Below are 20081 nucleotides of genomic sequence, written 5' to 3' on the forward strand. Positions count from 1 at the left end.
AGACCTCGTTTTTGTGATTCAGGAATTGTCACTAGAGACTACACTTCAGAATATGTTGCTCCATGTTAAACTGAGCTGCTTTCTGTTCACAGTTAGGGGTGCACTTTATGAGCTGTCATAGCAGAAGGTGTAGATTGTTTTCAACACTGTTATGATTTTAAGCTACTATTTGAAAAATACTGCACGAGCATGTACTACAGATTGCCCCACCATATATATGCTGTATGCCTTATGAAAGAGAGTTAAGCTTGCATGTGCAACCCTAATAATGTCATGACTGTTGAATGCTTAAAATTGTGTGACATTAATCTCAATGCAGCATTTTGTATAGAATTTATTGAGAGATCCCTTTTATTTGAGACTAAATGGCAGTTGTAGTACCTATATTCCAAGTTGTATTAATTTGTTATGAATTTGTCATTGAAGGATTCTGAACAAGATTTTAGTATAATAACAGTACGCACATTAATTATGGAGACTCCATATTTAAGGTTGCATTAAGATTTGTACTTAAAATAAGGACATAACACTGTTTTTCTAGTACTCATGGGGTATGTCTACACTACAGCATTATTTTGAAATATCTCATTTTGAAATAGTTAATTCGAATTAAGTTATTTTGAAATAATGCATCTACACACAAAATGCCGATTGGATGCTGAATTGTATTTAAGGCCAGCTGAAACCAGTTTCAGCAGGGCATCAGGTCAGTAGTTGCTTTGTGTGGCTGCTGCCTGAGGCTATCTGAGGCTTGTGCTTAAAGGGGCCCCCCTGGACAGCCGGTTCTCAGCTTTCCCTGCTTGCTTGCCTACCTCGCTGAGGGACAGCAAAGCATTTTTTTCTCTGATTGCTTTGGTTTCCCTGACTCAGGACAACACAGCACTCTGCAACATGGAGCCAGAGCTGCCCCTGGGCACTCTGGTGCTCATTTCGGATGTCTTGCTGCAAGCCTGGCTGCAATTTCTGGAGACTGACTGGCAGCATCTGTTGCAGGCTGCCAACCCCCAGACCCTCTTCCTGACCTCCCTGGGGGTCATGGAGGAGGAACAGCAGCACCCAGACACCAGCATGCCCTGCCGCATCTGGCGTCTGGACACCAGCAGCGACTGGTGGGACCACATCATCCTGGAGTGCTAGGGAGACCAACAATGGGCCCAAAACTTCAGGATGAAGAAGGACACCTTCCTTGAGCTCTGTGAGTGGTTCGCCCCTGCTCTGTGGCGACAGGACATGCACATGAGGCCCGCCATTCCCCTCCACAAGCATGTGGCCATTGCCCTCTGGAAGCTCTCCACGCTGGATAGCTACCGATCCATGGCAAACCAGTTTGGCGTGGGGAGATCCACCGTCAGAGTAGTGCTCATGCAGGCATGGCAATCTCCAGCCACTGTGCCAGGAGGGGGGGGGGTTAAAGGAGGGGATGGGCTGCCCTAGGGAAAAGCGGGGAAGGTGGTGAAAGTCCCCTCCCTGGGAGAGTTTGTTCTGTCCCAGCCACACTACGGACTGCCCGCGGTGGCCAGGATTGCGGGGGGTGGGGGGGGTGGGGTTGCTCCTAGGGAGTGGGGGCGTGTGGCAGTGGCAGGGAAGGAGCAGACTCAGCCACCTTGGCACCCCAGTGACTCTCGGTTTTGTGTGTCCCTCTGCAGGTGGTCACGGCCATCAATAGAGTGCTGCTCCACAGAGTCATCTGCCTCACTGATTTGGATGCGGTGATCGAGGGTTTGGCACCCTGGGCTTCCCCAACCATGGGGGGGCAATTGATGGGATGCACATCCTCATCCGTGCCCTGGATACCAGGCCTCCCTGTACATCAGCCAGAAGGGATACTTCCCGGTCATCCTACAGGCTGGGTCTGACCACTTCGTGGACATAAACGTGGGCTGGTCCGGCAGAGCACACGATGTGTGGGTCTACCACAACTCCTCCGTGTACCAGAGGCTGCACGCTGGGACTTTCTTTCCTGACCGCCACATCAGGGTCGGGGATGTGGCCGTGCCTGTGTGCCTGGTGGGGGATGCAGCCTACCCGCTACAACTCTGGCTGATGAAACCCTACATGGGACACCTCAACCCCTCCAGACAGGCCTTTAATGCCAAGCTCAAAAGGGCCCGCATCATCCTGGAGGGGGTGTTCGGCTGGTTGAAGGCCCGTTTTAGATGCCTCCTCACCCGCTTGGACCTAACCGAGCAGAATATTCTGCACGTGGTGGCAGCATGTTGTGTACTGCATAATTTGTGCGAGAGGAAGGGGGAGGCATTCCTGCCAGCCTGGATGGCAGAGGCTGACCATTTGGCTGGTCTCTACATGGCTGCCAGCTGGGAGGCCCATCGGGGGACTATCTGTATCCGGGAGGCCCTGCAGGAAAGCTTCCACCCGGAGGACGAGTGAAGTCTCCCTAGCATGCCCCACTCCTCACATCCTTCCACTTTCCCCTCCCTAACCCCCCTTCCTGTTGTAAAATAAAAACATGTGTTGCCAAAACCAAACTCTCTTTATTGACCATAACTGGGGTGAGTAGGAGAGGGGAGGGGGAAACCTGGGAGAAGGGAGCTGGAAGGAGGAGGCATGGGGAGGAAGGGGGAGGAGAAGCTCATGGTTGGGTGTCTTGCCAGCCCACCTGTCTCCCAGCACTGTGGGTGCGGGGGCCTTGGCATCCTCGGGAGGGGAGTGGGTATGGAGGGTGGGGTGGGTAGGGAGGGGGAGCAGGAGTGGAAGGAGGGGCAATTGCTGGGGCAGCCACAAGGGCTGGAGCAGCAGCAGGCAGCAATCTCTGCACCAGGATCTGCAGATGGTCGCTAATGGCACAGCCCTGGTCAAGCAGCTCCTGCAAGCTCTCCTTCCGCAGTTGAGGGTCTTCATGCACCCAGTGCTCCTGGCTGCGGACTTGCCTTCGCAGTAACCCCAGGTGCTGCTGCTGGTACTCCTCCTGGTTCCGTGTAAGCCTGCTGGCCCAGGTTCGGGAGGCTGTCTCGGGCGGGGTGGTGCGCCCTGCACTCCCAGATGGTGTGGCTGTGAAGAAACAAGAGAAGTGGTCAGTTATCCTTGGAGACACAGTAGGTGAAGCCCAGCCCCCCTCTGCAAGGCGAGGAAGGCAGGTCTCCACACCATCATGTCCTGCTTGGGGGTCCTAGGTGAGTGCCACGCTCTCTCCAGGCTCCTGCGACTCTTGGCCATTGTCGTTGTCCTCCTCCTCCTCCTCCGCGCCCTGGTCAAGAGCCTCTGCCCCAGCATCGATGACCACCTCGGGGGCACGGACCATCCGGCCCCCAGGATGCAGTACAGGGCATCGAAATGGGGCAAGGGGTCTGGGTCTGCCCCCGGTTGGGAGCTGCCCCTTGTGGCCCTGGCATAGGCCTGCCTCAGCTCCTTTATCTTCATGCACACTTGCTCCTGGGTGCACATGTGGCCTTTAGTGGCCAGGCTGTCAGCCACCCATCTGTAGACGGCTGCATTCCTGTGTCTAGTGTGGAGATCATGGACATTGGAGGATTCTCCCCAAACTTCAATGCGGTCCATGATCTCCGCACTGGACCAGGAAGGTGCCCACCTTTTCCGGCCCCTGGCAGGCTCCTGGGAGCTGCCAGACTGCTCCTAGGGAATGGTGGAGGGCTGGCTGGCACTGGCTGGCTGGCTCATGCTGGCAATTGGGTTGGGGCAGCACCTCTGGGCTCTGGGCTGGCAGGCCTGGAGCTGGCACAGGCCCTGTGGCCAAACAGACTCTACCCCTTTAAGGCCTCTGGGGCTGAGTGGGAGCAGAAGAGTTTTCCTGGTTTAGCCCAGAGTGGCTACCAGGGCACCTTGGAAAGGGCTGGAGGCCCCTATTTTGAAATAAGCATCTACATAGCGCTTATTTTGATTTAGCTATTTCGAATTTGGCGTTATTCCTCATAGAATGAGGTTTACCAAATTTGAAATAAGTGCTCCGCTATTTTGAATTAATTTCAAAATAGCGGTTTGACAGTATAGATGCTAGGAAAGTTATTTCAAAATAATGGCTGTTATTTCAAAATAACTTTGCTGTGTAAACATTCCCATATATTCGGTAATATTTTAAAATCATCTCTTTAAAAATAATAAATGTTAATAATTTGTAAGCATAACTACACATTAGAAATAACCAGGTTGGCTCAAAACTCTTATATCATGCTTGTGCCATTTAGAATGTGATGAAATCCATTCTAACAGGTTCCTTTTTTTTAGTTCCAAAATACTGTTGAGAAAAACTTCCTTCTGCCTCATGCACACACTAAAAATTTACTCTTGATAAGGTCCATTTTTAGAGAAGGACACAATTTATTTTGTATTATATTGCTCCGCCTTTGGAAATTGTAGATATAGCTTTGTTTGAAAGGAATACTATTTGCCTAGCAAAAAATGTATTTCCAGTGCTACTGATAAGCTGTTACAATGTATTTACTTGGAGATATTGTATTGTCAGGTAACAAAAGCAAGAAGAATGTAGCACATTTAATCTAAAGTTCTACAACCATTACCTTTATTATATGCATTCCACATATTTAATATTGTAGAAAGAAAGCATAATGATTTGGACTCTCTTAAACTCTCTAATTGAATGCCAGGTGTCTACTAAATATGGTAGGAGACTTCAGAATAAATTTACTATAGCATAAGTTGTATCCCGGTGTCTGTAATTGATTCTGGCCAAAAGTCTGATAGGTGACAAGTTGTATAGTGTGAGGAACAAAAGTTTGAACATAGTTTAAGAATAAGAATGTGGTTTTGTGCTTGAAATCTTTTCAGCTAGTTCCTAAATATCCCACATTTTCCATGTGGCGAAGAAAAAAAAAAGAAATATCAGCATTTCTGATTATGATTGGGATTATCCTGGATTGGGGGAGATGTTCATAAAGGAGGTTGCCACACTGCTCTAGGAGAGGAAAGTAGATGTAGTGTGTGTGGTCTTTCACCACAAATGAATTGGGTCACAAAACTAGAAAAGATGCACTGGCAGACTACTGCCAATGAAACTTGCATATATTATCCTGCACATATTTGTGTGCATGTGTGTGCTTATAAATGAAAGCTGAGAATTTGAGAAAAGTCAGTGTTAAAATGCATTCAAAGATACAGCACCCCCAGCAAGAGGGAATAACATTCAATCAGCCAAATGTGCTTGCTAAATGAGAAAGAGGCTTCTTCTTCCCACAACTTAGCCCACTGAGTCCCTGGCCAAAATCAGTGTGGTGAGGCACTACAAGATTTCAGAAGGAATGGGAGTCAGCTTGGAGGAGGTGAGGTTCTAGTGGGTAGCTACTATGGGTTTGATCCAAAGCCCACTGAAGTTGATATTTAGTCTTTCCAATGACTTCACAGGGTTCCAAATCAGACCTTATATAGAGAATCATCCTGTAGTAAATGGAATTTCCAGAGTTTAGGGCCTGATTCACAGCTCATTGAAGTCGATGAGAGTCTGAAGCTTGCAGGATCTTTGCAACAACAAATTTGCCTTCAAATCTGCCAGTGCTTTCTGGAACAAAGGAAATTGTATCCCTGTCTTATCTTCTCTGCCCCCATTTTTTCTTTACTCATTTGGTATGTTTCATAAGTGTTGGATTAACTAGCAATAAAGACTAAAGCCTTCTATTCAATGGACATCTCTAGAACAGATAATAGTAAGACAAGTCTATGAAGTAACGAGTAGCCCAGTGGCACCTTAGAGACTAACAAATATATATACATATAGTATCATGAGCCTTTGTGGGCAAAATCCACTTCTTCAGATGAGACAAACACACAAGAGTGGGTGCAGCAATGACGTGCCTGCTCACATTAAAATCCAATAACAGGACAGGGGGAAAGGCAAGATACTGATATCAGTGCTTTAAGTGTATGATGTCTATTGACATTCATGAGATTTTACAATGCGTATTGTCAGATTCAAACTCTAATAAGTTTAAATTACCAGTGTATATAAAAGAGAGCTATGGCTAATGTTAATATCAATTCTAACGGGAAGAATTAACAATGAATTCAGTAGCCTCCATTTTATCCATTCAGTAACACGGAATAAATGAATAAAGGCTATAAACATGTTGTTTTTTTCTCTTAAAATATAGTTCCATGTTATGATAAAGTACACGGAAAATCTGGATTTCATTAAGGGATTTTTACACATCAGTATTTATGGAATCTGATTTTGTATAACTTCCATTTGTGTTTATTTTATGCTATCATTATCAAGAAAAACAGGCTATTAGATATAGGGAAGTATTAAAATAAAGCTGGTGTGCTAATTTAAACTACTGTAATCAAGAGAATAAAGCAGAGGCCAGGTGAAATTATGAGAAAAGCCTTTCTAACATGAAAATCCCTGATAGTTTCTATTTATTATCCATCAAATAAATCATATATTAATTTTTTCTCATTCTTTTTCAGTCCCTCAAATATTAACTATGAAAGATTTATCAAATTTTGATTTATACTACTTTAAATGAGGGTATCGCTGTTTAATCTTTGTTAACCAACATGCTAAGTCAAAAGGGAAAGAGTTACGTTTCTGGGAATGTTTTCCATTGAAGAATATTAATATTTCTAGAGTATGATGGAGTATGATTCATGTTACAGCTTTCACTTGCAGGTTACATTAAAGGTAGCTGTAATAATCTAGAGAGGCATTTCCTTTTTATAGTGTTGTTTTAATGTCCAGAGATACAATGACTACTTATTTTTAAGGGTATTTTTTTTGTTCTGTGTGACCTTGTCCAATTCTCACTGACTTCACTGAGTAATATCACAAAAATGGAATATTATAAAAAATGTTATTTAAATTTACCACTTCTTTGATGTGTGACTGCCTTTCAATTACCTTTTCCTTTCCTAAAAAGTATAGAAAAATAAATTGGAAATTATCAAATAAAATTAATTTGAATCCCAAGAACTATAATGAACATCTAGTTGTGGGGCGTGTTGCAGCTACTCTACCATTTTCCTGTCCTAGCTATTGTGTGAAGCCTTTCCTTAATTGTATACCCCTTTGCTCTTTGAGCAGGCATTTCTGGATTTTATTCTTGCTGCCTCTTAATTTTCCATCTCTACTCTGGGGCTCAGTCTAGTTACTGCAAAGTCCAAGATGGCCATCGATTACTTATAATACTACAAACACAATCATGGGAAATAGAAAAGCTACCATTTTTGTTAAAGGACTGTGTTTGGTTAAAACACCCAGTAATGGGACTAGGTCCTCAGGCCAAAAAGGCTATAGAGAAGCCCTCCAGAGTGGTTGTGGAGGAACCAGCCAATTAGAAGGCAGGAGGGACTACAAAAGAAGCTGCAGGACCAGAAGCAGCTCAATTGCAGCCCAGACCTGGAAGGGAGAAGGTCAAGGTGTCTGACTGGCTGGCAGAGCCAAGAACAGCTGTGAGTGGGAAGTAATTAAGGAGGTGTAGCCATCCTGGAGGCACCACTCTCTTACTGAGTGAGGACACAGACAAAGAGACAGGACTTAGGGAGACACTCTTTAAAGGGTTACTGGGGTGGGCCCTGGTTACAGGTGTACCTTGGAAGGGGTTTGTGATTTCATGCAAGGGTGTGTGACTCAGCTGGAGGGCTGAGTAGCTACAAGGCTTTAAACAAAAACCAAGGTAAGTGAAAGAACCTGCACTCAGCCAAACAGGGGTGCTTGTGGGAGGCAAGTGTCGACCCCATTACATTCCCTTTAAAAAAACAATATTCCTTATGGGCTATATTGCCTCCTTAGGCCCTAGCCCTGGGAAAGGGGTAACTTGTTTGTGCATTACTCCACGGGCAACTCAAGGAGCCACAATTTTGCACTCCACTCCTCCAGCAGCTCTTCCACTCCCTTGCTTCTGCACATTAGATCAACAGCATTGGCTAAGGTAGTGGGGTTTGGTAGTGGGACTGTTCCCAAACTACAGGCTTAGGGGGTAATAAGTGGCCTTAACTCTGCACTGGGCCCCAACCAGTTCTGGCTGGCCATGCAGGAAGGAAAGAGATGGGGGAAGGGCAAAAATATTACTCCACTACATTTTCCTGTGCAGGTGCCCGTCTTACCTTAGTTTTACCCTGTGTTGCTAATAACTTTATGCTTTAAAATATATTTTAAATGCTTTCGTGATCTTTATTGCTCACATTCTTATTTGAACTTGCCTCTTCTTGAGCAAACAAAATAGACCTACCTTTTGGTGCCTACTATCTTAGCTCCTATACACATTCACTTTCAGGTTTTCAGAAGAACACAGAACTGCAATTTTGAGTTGCAAATTCTTCAAGGGAATATTTGATTTTAGAAATGGTTTCCATAGAAATTAAACACCAGAAAAAATCTAGCAATCTTAAATTTTGCCTGTAGAAAATTACTTGATTTTACAGAGCCTATATTTGGGGCTGACTTTTATAAGCAATGTTCTTTGGAAGGATTAAGACTCAGATTCTGCAAATGGTTATGCATGTGAGTAGTTCCATAGAAGCCAATAAAACCACTTATAGTAAAAGTTAAGCATCTGCATAAATCTTTGTAGGATGAGAGTGTAAGAAACAGATTGACACATACTTTACTAAATCTACAGTAATCATAATCAGTTACTTCTCACTTTTCCATATATATTTTATCAAATTAAATAATTCATTCCTGGCCTCAAGTTAAAGTCAGGAGAATGCAGTTGGTCTGTCTGAATACATTTAACACCCATTAGATAGGAATTATACACTATTGTAATTTGAGCAATTTTGTTTCAGTGTTTGTCACTGACTGTTTGAATGAGCCGGTCTTTTTATATGAGGCTGGTGGATCTGTTCATTGTTATAGTGACAGGGAACAATGTGAGTGTTTGCTGGAGACTAGTTGGTCAGGAAATTGTTAATTATTTGTATTACTGTAGCACCTAGGATCCATAGTCAGCACCAAGGACTCATTGTGCTAACTGCCGGAGAAGATCTGAACAAAAAGAATAGTCCTTGCTATTACAAAAGACAACGGATGGACACAGACAGACAGATGGGGGAGTTCAAGTGAACAGTAAGATAAAATTGGTCAGCTTGATAAGCAGTGGTCTCAGAACACTGGCAGCCCAGTGGTCAGATTTTTCATAGACATCACAGAAATGAGGAGATTTGAGGATGGATAATATGGTAATTTTGCAGATGTTTACCAAGAACTACTCTGAAATGTAAGGGACAGCATAGCAGAAGACACAAAGTTGCTTTTTGAGGGCCATTAACATGTGAGGAAAGGAGGAAGCTGGTATCCTGTGTGGACTGGAGACACAGGGGCTGATATCTCCATCGTGAATGAGAGATGGTGAAGAGGGAAGGGACAGGCGATGAAGGGCCTTGAAAATGAAGACAAATAATTTGATGTGATAGCGACAATGATTACATGCAAGTGGGGAGGCGATTACTGGCAATGTGAGGTAAAGAGATTATTCTTTATAATAAACTCCCAGATTTTGTCTGCCTATAAAATAAGTAAAGAAGAACTAATTCTAAACAAAACTACTTTCTGTCAACTCATTTAAAACCAGTATTGAAAGCTGTCAGATTTCTAAGAGGTATCCTGGAAAAGCTCTGCAGTGTAGACATAGCCATTGTGAAAATTATTTTAATTCTCATGGTGCTTAGTAATTTGATATATTGGAAATAGTTTTAGTTTGATCAAACAATCCTCTAGCACACTGTTTATTGGCACATACAATCCAACACTCTCTGCTACCTAAGATAATGCAAAGGAAATCCACTACCATTGATCCCCATGTCCAGCAGGGTTCTAGACAACCATTGGGGTCCATGCTAACAGATCCCAAGGAAATTTTGTATCTGGTTCCACTGACGTCAGTGGGGCTCTTTATCTGATTAAAATAAAGCATATACTGTATATAGGCAAACAATCAATTATGTGATTTTTCTTGTAGATTAAAAAGTGTACCAATATTTTCCAATTTGGAATTTTTATTAAAGATTCTGAAATAGTCACAAAATGTTACTGGAATGTAAATATAAATCAATCTCAACCATCTCGTAAATATTTCTGAAATATTGAGCAAATCAATAATTTATTATTACGAGATACAAAGAGTTCTAGCAATGCCTTGACCTGCCTTTGTGTTGTATGACTAAATGAATCAATATTTCATTTCAAAGCATCATGGCAATTTAGAGAGGAATCCAGTTCTACTGCAGAAGATTATCTCCAAAAAACTTCCTCAGAACTCTTCTCTCATGGCTGTTAACTGCTAGTTTGTAGGCACAAGTCAGTAATTTGTTGTGCACACAGTTTACAGGATTAACTGCTCTGTGAACTCTGCTGTATCATTTGAAAAGGATTTCAACCTGGTAAGAGTAGTTTCAATGTGAAATACAGTATAAGTGAGTGTAGCAATATTTATTTTAATTAGGGATTTTTTAAAATAATGTTTTAAAAAATTGATGGATAATATTGATGTTTGTAAGCATTTTTTCTATTTAAATTTTCACAGTTGCAGGAAATTGGAAGGTGGGAAAAGACAACAATTAATGACAGAGGCTGAGATTCACAAAATTAAATGCTTTATAACCATTAAAACACAAGCTGTCAGCATGTGTCAAAATGTTGGCCTTAAATCAAACTTTGAATTCTGGAGTGTTTTTTTGACTATAATTACTGGAAATATTTTTCCATTACCTTGTGTCTGTACAGTGAAATCGACCAGTGTCAACATTACTGATAATCTGATCATTTCAAGCCTAACTAAAATATGATTAACTAATTCAACAAGAAGGCCTTCAGCCAACTCCAACTGTAAGCACAGCCTCCATAAGGCAGTGTGCCACTATGGAGAAAAAGCAGTTTAAAAATTGAATTACCTTGAACTGAAACAATATAGGGTTAGTTCAATAAATCAGAATGAAGTGCTTCAGCTTCAAGGATGCTGAAACATTTTGTCTCACTTGAAAATGTCAAAACATTTAGACCTTACCAAATCAAAACTTTTTCAGAGTCTGTTCTATGAAAAAAATTGAGATTTCAATTTCCTGTCCCAATTTTGTACAAAAACAATCTTGAAATGTAGGAATTTCCTATGGGTCAGAAATTCTGTACTTGCTGGGGAAACTTTAGTTCTAACAGCTGCTTTTGAATTATTTTAAATGTTCCTATTCTATCCTGTTTATGGTGGAGCAGGAAGAATTTTCTGTTTTAAAATTGAGGACAAGATTCTCTAGCATAATCTGTCCTCTTTGCTCTTCTCCAGTGGAACAAAGGGTGCGGGATTAGAAACTAATGGATCTCCCAAGCTGAGGAGTCTTTCAGCAGCTGGGGCTACCTGCAAACAAAGCCATTATAGCTGGCTTCCGTACCATCTTTCCTCTCTCTCTGTAACCTGAGGTGTACACAGTGTGCTAATGGAGAGCGTGTCGCCAGAGTGTATTGTTCTTCAGCAATCCCTTGTTGGTGGATGGCTCACTGACAACTGTCACAAGCTGTCGCTAATCTACACTGGAAATGGAAGTAACCTCATAATTAGGCAGCTGCAATCTGGTCTCCTGCAGCCCCTTTCACTGTGTCCAGCAGAATCTAAAAGGAGCAGAAAATCTAGTTCAGAATTACTAAAGATCCCCTGGTAAAAAGATGAGTATTAAAGACAGATTTGCTGAGAAGTGCTGAACATTTTTATTTAAAACATGCTGATCTAGTGAAACACCCGAAAGGTGTCTTTTTCCATAGACAGCTCTCTCAAATGTCCCTGCTTTCTGAAAAAAGTGTAGAAATTGGTACAGAAAACTCCTGTTTTTCTATATAGTTTATTTTGCATCATTAAGGTACAGCACACTCAACGTCTATGGATTTTCTCCGTGTATTGTATGTACAAGTGTGCCTGAAAGACAATGTTCCCTGTAAGTTGTGTGCTTGTGCGGGCACTCTGGGGGAGATTCAGATGTTGCCCAGCTGATTAGCAGAGCCCCTACAGTAGATTTTTTGTTCGTTTGTTTCTACTGTTGGTGCACATTTGCACATGCCTCTGTACACACAAACATTTATTTCACACATGAAGGAATAAGATGAGGGAACATATGCTGCACTAGGCTGGAAAGGGTTAACCCTAGACTATGGACAGAGGAAATCCCACCCCTTAGGCTGTGCTGGGCATGCTCCAATTGCTGTGCTAGTTTACAGGAGAGCAGCCCCACTCAATCAGGACTGACCAAAAAGGAAAAAAGATGTTGGTTGATGATGCAGCCCAAGAGTCACTGCAGCCCCTGTTTGTAGGAGCTGGAGATGCTGAGAGCTAGACCAGAGACCTGTAACCTACTGACTGGCTGGAGCTGGAGTTGCAGAGAGCTACTTGTGCTGCGGAGCCTGGAAACCCTCACATCATATGGACAACAGCTTTTGGAAGCAAGTTGGGAAGCAGCCCCGGGAGTTGGAATGACTGATCAATCCCACCCAGGTACGGTCAACATGTTGTGGCTGCATTCCCTGCTTATCCAATGGTGGATCACTCTGCCACTGAGGGAGTTGGGTGGGCCTGAGTCTCCTTACTTTGGCTGACATTTCAGTGGCAGCCCCTGGGTCTGGCCACTAGACCATGCAACCCCATGCTTGAGAGCCACTGTATTGTCCCTGGCCACTAGGTTAGGCAACCTTCCACTTGAGGGCCATTTTATTGACTCTAGCCATGAGACCATGCAGCACCATGCTCAAGAGCTGCCGTATTGACTCTGGCTACTAGGTCAAACTACCCTGTGTATGGTAAAATTGATTTGGGATGAAATTGTTTAGTTTTTTATTATAAGTTTACTCAATTAAATTATTTTAATATAAATTTGTGCATTAAAGTTTTATACTGATTCAATAACATTGGAGATGGCTTTGTTTTGTGTGATAGAATTGTTTTGTTAAAAGTTTGCTTTTGTTCTGTGTGAATGAGGTATGTGTGCAATGTAAGTAGATAAGAGAAAAGACGCCAGCAAGTTACAAAAGAGGGAATGAAGAAACAAGATGCTAGCACCATTATCTTGTGCCTCTGATGGCTGGACAGTGTGTGCAAACTAATGACCCTAAAGTGCTAAAGGCATCTGCCTTAAATCAAGAACAAAATACGAAATAAGGAGTTAGAGGATAGCTGTGAGAACAAAATGGTATTGATGAAAAAGAACTGCAAGAGCAATCAGGTTGTAATTAACAAACCAAGCATGACAGCAGAGTCCCTAGGTTTACATGAGAATTGGTTGCTATAAAAGATGGTTGAGAGCTGCGGGGCTTTGGGTTATTTTGCATCAACAAAGCTTTGGATGCATCTGACTGAAGCCCAACTCTCTTACTCATGCTCAGTCTAGCTGGTCATTAGAACAATTCGAGCAACTGTAAACTATAATACTAATTTGCAAAACCTTTGGGGGATGTGATTGAAGGCCACTATGTTGACTCTGGCCACTAGTCATACAGCTCTGCACTTGACAGTGACTTTGACTCTGACCACTAGGTCACAGTGCCCTGCACTCATGGACAGCCATATTGTCTTGGTCTATTAGGTTACGCAGCCCTGACCCCAAAGGCAGTCTCTTTGACTCTGGCCATTGAGAACCCAAGAAAGTCTAGGAGACTATGCCCAGAGAGTCACCATTCCCCCCAATGAAGGACCGGGTGTGCATATCCTACCACATAGTCTCCATCTCATTCTGTATCTCTGATAGAGTTTTTCATGGATCTTTGATGCTTAATTCTGTTGTGGGATCATCAATGTGAAATCAGAGAAGGTTCTAAATTGACTATATGAAATGTTTCTTTTGGGCATCTGAGGATTACTTTTCTCAGACTTTATTCAGCAGTTAGGGAGTCGGATGATGATAGTGTGGTTTGTTACTCTTTTTATTCAGATTGCCATTTTTCTCTAAATGAAAGAATTAATTGACAAATCCAATATATATTTATTTTCCCCTTTGAAATTTTCTTTAATTTTTTGCTGGCAAACTTACAGCAGAAATTATCTGAGAAGAGAGGGTTCAAAAGGGAAAGTGTAGTAAGGACACCAATTTGTTTTCTTTAAAACTAAAGGTTTTTTTAGATAAGAGCCCCCATCATTAAGAGTGTTCTCTATGGGCATGTCCACACTAGGCAATTATTTTGAAATAACTAAATTAGAAATAATAACTCCCAAAATAACAAAATCAAAATAGTGTCCCCCCACTACAGGGAAGCCTCAAAATTAGTTCAAAGCAGGGTCCATTATTGTAGATGAACGAACCTGATTTAGAGCCCCAGGAAGCACTGGGGAGTAATTACTCTGAATTACTCTGAGGAGTAGTTATTTTGAAATAGCAGTAGTGGAGCATCCACACTAACACTATTTTGAAATAAATGTTATTTCCTGAGGCAAGCAGGAGTACAGATTATGAAATAACCAGCCCATTATTTCAAAATAACGGGCTTGGTAGTATGGACACTGTGACCATTATTTTGAAATAAGGGGGATTATTTTGAAATAACTCCTAGTATAGACCAGGGATCAGTGGGGTGGATGATTTGTACAGGAATTGAAATTATTTTTACCTGAAAACTAACAGACTAGGTTTTTGTCTTTGTCTTCTTTTGGAGTCTGGTTTCTGCATGGGAAGAGAGGGAAATAACCAGTGTCAGTAATTACTCAAGGTGATACTCAATATTCTACAATCACTTTAATCTGTCACTGAATTTTAGGGCTTGCATCAGTCCAGTATACATGGGAACTACTCCATTGACCTCAATGATGTTGTAACTGCATGCGTTATGCAAAAAAGACCAATAGATACCACCAATTTTACAAGGTGATAAACCAAAAAACTGGAGGAGCAGGAGCTTTATAATTAAAACTTTTATTTAGGGACACTGTTTTGTGAAGGGGCCTAGTGTTCACTCAAAGGAGCCATTTCTACCCTGTATGCCACTAAAAATCAGCCCAAAAATCAGCATCAACCAGTAAAGTCAGGCAAAAAGGCAAGTGAAGGAGATGAAAAATAGAGGGTCAAGAGTTTGTTGTTACCTTTTATTATCAGTCTTCAAAACTTCAAGAGGCTTTTTCGGCTGCATTTGAACTAAACGTTACCGCAAACAACTTGGTAGAACAATGATTGCAGAGCATTGTTGATGTTTCCCGGGCAAGCAGCAATTCTCTCATTTCAGACATGCATCATTTATTAATTCCTGCTGTGCTGAACTTCACTGTGGTTGTTTATGCTATGGCTCTAGCTCTGAACTGTTTAGGGCTATAAATCAGGAAATGCATATTGGCTACTGTGGCAGCTTAAATTGGCATTATTCCACATTTTTAACAAAGCCATTTTTATTTAAAGGGACACTGCAAAGTGTCAACTTAAAACATAGGCTTTACCAAAAATTAACACATCTCTTCATTTTTGTAAATGAAAATAATTGACAAACGGTTCTGCTAATGACTGGAGCAGTGGACTGGAAGTCAGGAAACATTCATTTTATTCCCAGCTCTGCTGCTGCTCTACCTGGCAAACCTGGGCAAGTCACTCTACCTCTGTATGCCTCACTTTCCCCATCTGTAAAATGGGGATAATGATGCTGACTTCCTTTGAAAAATGCTTTGGCAGCAACTGATGGAAAGTGTTATTTAAAAACTAGATATGATGGTATTGCATAGGGGTAAACAGCATTCTAGGAGAAGGGAGAATTCCTTTAGTGCAGAACTTATTAGAATCACCCCAATGCAAGATCAGGAATAGGGGAAAAGCCAGGAGCGGGAGGTGTCAGTTCACAGCAAACCACTATTGCTCTTCTGGTTTATACTACAAGCTATAGACATAATCAGAAAAGTTACCAGAAATTGAACTAGCTTTCAAGACTGTTTCTTTGAAGACCATTACAGCTTCTGGAACATCCAAGATTCCAGAGGATGCAAAGGTTGAAAGTCACCCTTGGCATCCTTCCACCTGGATTGTGCTTTCCATGCTGTGCTTCCTGGAGGTGCTGCACAAAATTTCACTTTTTTTACTTTTTTTCTCAGAAGCCGAGACACTGCAGGATTGTTCTACTGCATGAAGACTAGGAAGTGAGGCTGACTATGGATTAAGAGGTCACAGTTAAATGCTTGTTGTTGGCATAACTATGTTCCTGTCGATGTCAAGATCAGTCTTGCCATTGACTTCAATGGGAATAGGATTAGGCTGATGTTGTGTGCTTTTGCCAAGTAAGCTTTCATACACAGGCTCATGCACAAATCACATTCCAAAAATTGCTGTCTGTTTTGACTAGCTCAGATATCTGTCTGCAAGCAATGGACAATTCACCTAGATATTGGCTCAAATTACTTTCATAATTTCTTGGAGGCCAATTACACCTTTTAAGATAAATACCTAATTAGATACCACATGCTATTACAATCATTTACCATAACAGTACCTTCTCTGAGGGGATACAGTAGATTTATACTTAATTACATCCACATGTAAGGGTTAAAATTAAAAAAGTAAAAATTTGTTTCATGGCTATGGGTGAATTTCCTTCTCCCTTGTCCCCCCCAAGAACATTTTTCTTGTCCCTGGTATATTTTGGGGGATGCATATGATTACTGATTTAGAGAAGATGAATCGTTTAAGCTTTGGTGCCTAGAAAGCTGTCTGCTGCACTTATTACTAGCATAAATCTCTAGCATTGACATCCAAGGACTCAGAACTGCTATTGCTATTGGAGAGAGCAGGATTTGACTCTAGGTGCCCAGCAAATGATTTATGATGGCTATTTTAGTTATCATTAGAGCAGTTAAACATCACCAAGAAGCATATGCTGTTATGTGAGTGCACAATTGTATAATCTTACTGCGATAATGTTGGCCAAAGGATAACAGCTTTAATAATAACTTAATTATCTTGTACACTAGTGATTAACAGAACACTGCACTTATCCGCCAGAGAGCCAGCTGAGCATTCTTTCAGTGCTTCAGCACCTTTTCCAGATCTACTGCTTTGGCAGGTAGTGTTTGTTGCAGTTTATAATGAGGAAAAAACAGACAAGTTAATAGTGGGAGGCTGAGGACAAGATCTTGGTGCTTGTCTACACAGCAGAATAAAGTGCTCTATGCGGGTCTGATTTCTAAACACGATATGTTGGGCATTAACTGATCCAGATAGACCATGCACACTAGTGGTAGATAGTGGTGCACACTAACACTCCCCTAGTGCCCTTTGATGTAATACTGCTTCAAATAATACTACATTAAATCACACCAGGAGGGTCTACATGGGCCAATTAATGCACTCCATTTTAGTGCATTTTTAAAATCACATCTCCTGTGGCGCGCACAACCCCATTAGCCCTTGCATTTCACTAGTTCTCATGCCTTTCCTTTGGACGCTTGTTTAAAAAAGGTTTTATTTTCAAGATGTTTAGATTTCTTGAGTGTCAGCTTTCCACAAAAACTGCAGAGGGGAAATGCCAAACACGTTGTTTGTAAAATCAAAACAAAAACCAAACATTTTTCCTGCTTTATGATGAAAGGAGAAGAACTTAAAGCTATTTTGCTCTTCTTGAGGTTGTATTCCTTAAAAGACTGTTCTTGTTTGTCTTTTTCCAACTGAAATATTCAGTCTTGTTTTCCTTCTTTTCATCAGAAAAGCCTATGGAATATTACAAATTTAAGCGGGATTATAGGACATCACAAGAGATTAAAATCTGAGCATTATCTTCCCACACCTCAATTAAGAGAGAGGGGACATTTAGCCAAATTGTTTTAATTTAATGTTTTATTTTTCTTTGGTTTTGAAAAACCTGCTGAAGTCCAAACCTTTAAGAAGTCCTTGGTAAAAAGTGAAAGATTCAACACTGCTTCCCCTCCTTTTGAGGGCTGAGAACACTTCCATTCTGGTCCTTTGGTAAATCATTAGGCAAAAGCAGGGGAAACTAGTATTTAATAGTTTTAAAATATTGAAGTTATGAAGGTCATCTCTGTTCACATCTAGCTATTCTGGACCCAACATTTAATCTTGTAAATCAAAATAATAACATAATTTTGAAACTTTGATCCGTGCCTCATCAAATTATTAGGAGCAACAAATGACCATAACAGACACCTTGTTGAACTTTCAGTAGGTATCAACTTTTTAATCTTATGTGTTACAGCATAAATGACACACATGACTGTCTCCACAAACAGACTTAAGACATTGTAATACTGAGCATTATAATATCTAACTTTTAGGCACCTTGAAAATCACAGGTGTGTGGCTTCCAGTTGGGGCCTAGATTCCCTATGCAATGAATGAGGCGAGAGTCACCTGAGAATGGGATTGATGGAAGAAGTGTGTATCCTAAGTTAGGCACCTAAGTCTGGGTTACAGGGAGGTGCCTATCCCTGCTTACAAATTGCAACTGGGAACCTATCTCCTGTAATCAGGCACCTTAAGTGCTTAAGATGTGGTTTATGGGAGTGGTTTAAGTACTTGCCTAACTCCACAACCATTAGATCCCTGGTTAGAAAACCCACCCAGAATGTAGGAGATCAAGTCTCCACTCAGTGTGATGAGAAGAGATTTGGTCAAGTTTTTCCCACCTCTCAAGTAAGCCCTCCTTCCCCCTCTCACGTAAGACTGCAGTTGTTTTTTTCCTGACTCCATTAACAGTTAGTTATTTAATATGATGTAGAACAGCTTAAACAGGAGCATTGGTGAGAGACCCACATAAATACCCCATACTCCAGTGAATAGGGAACAGTTTGTGTACAGTTTACCTCCTTGGTAGTATGTAATTCTGTAACTCTTCAATCCTTTTCCTCTCCCTCTTTCTGATCCTGTGACAGATGACTGATGATGAACCTGATTCCACTAGGACAAAGGAATTATTTTATGAAGCAGTTCATAGACTATGTAGTTTTATTTCCCACCATCCTTTATACTGTATTATTTTTGATGGAAGAACTGGCTCCCAAAGAGTCAAAGACATTAACATGATCTTGTCACAGTCCTGCATTAAACAGTTTTAAATGAGGTTCAGGGCTTGGAAAGAGACCACAGCGTGCTTGATACCATGGCAAACACATCATTAAAAAATCTTTTTGACCTTTTGTTGAATATACAGAAAAGAAAAAACAGTTGAGCATTTGAAATGCAAAGTATCAAGTGAGGCTTTTATTTTAATATCCCTCCTTTCCTTCTTGCTGGAGAGTTTTTAGAATGCTACTTCTCCCCACCCCAATTCAGAATTTTTTAAAAGGGCATTAAAGATGGCAATAACTGTATTTTGGAGGAAAAGAGAAGTTGATTGAGATGGGCCGGACATGCTGCTGTTAAAGCCTGAGCCTCTTTTCTTGATCCACACCTCATCAAATTATTGGGAACAACAAATGACCATAGTAGACACAAGACAAACGCACACACAAAGCAAGAGAATAGCAAAGCTATAAAATGCAGCTTCTGTCTCTCGGTATCACTTGCAACCTGATTGCTGTAAAAACACAAGGTACAACACATGGTGTGTCAGCCTGTCCTGAGACCTGGCAAATTTACACCAGCATCAGGCTGTGCATGGCATTGCTTGTAATTGCCCTTCTGATCATAGTTCATACCAGTGTTCCAAAAAATGCTTGGCGGGCTATGGTTGACTCTTAAATGAGGGCAAAAGGAAAGAGAAGATATAATGGGGGAAAGGAAAAGGAGGCACAAGGGGTGATGGTGATAAAGTCTTACATTCCAGGTGGTGGTCAAGATTCAGCTAGAGCAAGTATAGGTGGTTGTGTCATCTTGGTACCTCTCCCTGGCTCAGCCTGATCAGGACAGTGCTTTTTGTAAAACAGTGGTATTATAATTAGATACGTCTTAACAGCTGTTCAAAACCTCAATTTTCAATAGAGGCAAATCTGAAAAAATGGCCAGATTCAAATTCTAATGATTTTTTGGAAAAATTAGATTTGGATTAATACTTTTCAGGGGTCTTCTTTCTCTGCATTGGGCAAACCCAAAACCTAGATCCAACATCCCTTTGGGGAACATCTCATCTGGCTCACAACTATGGGTTTGAGTTCATATTTAATTCACAGTGATTCACAGCTTTGCTGATAAAAACATTGCCAGAATTTGGTTGATATCATGTCTCCCGTTTGAATTGCCAGGAAAATTTAAATAAATGATGTGAC

General features: G+C 41.5%; 1 long non-coding RNA gene across 2 annotated transcripts in view; it reads left to right on the forward strand.

Annotated features, from left to right (window-relative positions):
- The first annotated feature begins 7330 nt into the window (after window positions 1-7330).
- Window positions 7331-20081, forward strand: part of LOC142830294 (uncharacterized) — a 38114-nt gene continuing 25363 nt past the window's right edge. Inside the window, exons 1-3 of one of the 2 annotated variants that reach the window (XR_012905447.2) lie at window positions 7331-7601; window positions 12221-12401; window positions 15963-18404. This is a non-coding gene — a long non-coding RNA (uncharacterized LOC142830294). Of the gene's footprint in view, window positions 7602-12220; window positions 12402-15962; window positions 18405-20081 lie in introns of those variants that run through there. The other variant, XR_012905448.2, reaches the window with a different exon arrangement.

The sequence above is a fragment of the Pelodiscus sinensis genome, chromosome 7, assembly GCF_052426305.1.
Source record: "Pelodiscus sinensis isolate ZL-2025 chromosome 7, ASM5242630v1, whole genome shotgun sequence".
Lineage (NCBI taxonomy): Eukaryota > Metazoa > Chordata > Testudines > Trionychidae > Pelodiscus > Pelodiscus sinensis.